The sequence below is a fragment of the Salvelinus alpinus genome, chromosome 6 (assembly GCF_045679555.1).
Source record: "Salvelinus alpinus chromosome 6, SLU_Salpinus.1, whole genome shotgun sequence".
Lineage (NCBI taxonomy): Eukaryota > Metazoa > Chordata > Actinopteri > Salmoniformes > Salmonidae > Salvelinus > Salvelinus alpinus.
Window position 1 is genome coordinate 97,461,997 of NC_092091.1, and position 1,077 is coordinate 97,463,073.

At 39.7% G+C, this 1,077-nt stretch overlaps 1 protein-coding gene across 1 annotated transcript in view; it reads right to left on the reverse strand.

The window, feature by feature from the left end:
- Nucleotides 1–690: 690 nt before the first annotated feature.
- tll1 (tolloid-like 1) overlaps nucleotides 691–1,077 on the reverse strand; it is a 154,391-nt gene continuing 154,004 nt past the window's right edge. The window contains exon 21 of the mRNA XM_071408503.1: nucleotides 691–1,077. This exon is cut by the window's right edge and continues 2,397 nt beyond it. The gene's annotated coding sequence lies outside the window, so the exon portion shown is untranslated.

The window sequence follows — 1,077 nt, forward strand, 5'->3', positions numbered from 1 at the left end:
TCAACAATTACCAGAGCTCAGCCCAATTTAGATGAGTTGGACCGCAGAGTGAAGGAAAATCAGCCAACAAGTGCTCAGCATATGTGGGAACTTCTTCAAGACTGTTGGCAAAGCATTCCAGGTGAAGCTGGTTGAGAGAATGCCAAGAGTGTGCAAAGCTGTCATCAAGGTAAAGGTTGGCTACTTTGAAGAATCTAAAATATTCTTTAATAATAATGTTTACATATCTTGCATTACTCATCTCATATGTATATATATATGTACTGCATTGTCGGAACTAGAAGCACAAGCATTTCACTACACTCGCATTAACATCTGCTAACCATGTGTATGTGACAAATAAAATATGATTTGAAATATGTGTTATTTCATAGTTTTGATATAAAATATATTTTGATTTGGTTACTACATGATTCCATATGTGTTATTTCATAGTTTTAACGTCTTCACTATTATTCTACAACGTAGAAAATAGTAAAAATATAGAAAAACCCTGGAATGAGTAGGTGTCCAAACCTTTGACTGACACACACACACGCACGCACACACGCACGCACGCATACACACACACACACACACACACACACACACACACACACACACACACACACACACACACACACACACACACACACTGATCATTACATCATGACCGTATCATTGAGTGGTCATTTACAACACGAGCCAGAGTTTTCTTTTACCTGTGTGTAGTTTTAATGACTCAGCATAGAGAGGAAGCCATTTTTGTTCCATAGAACTACAAACACGGAGGAGATATGATATAACAGAACTACAAACATGGAGGAGAGAAGTCAAGACAGATCCTACAGAGGGACAGGATCACCAGGAGCTTGGCACATACAATACATGAGACAACTCGTTACACACACACACACAGATACATACACACACACAGACACACACACACACACACACACACAGATACATACACACACACACACATACACACACACACACACACACACACACACACAGATACATACACACACACAGACACACACACACACACACACAGATACATACACACACACAGACACACACACAGACACACACACA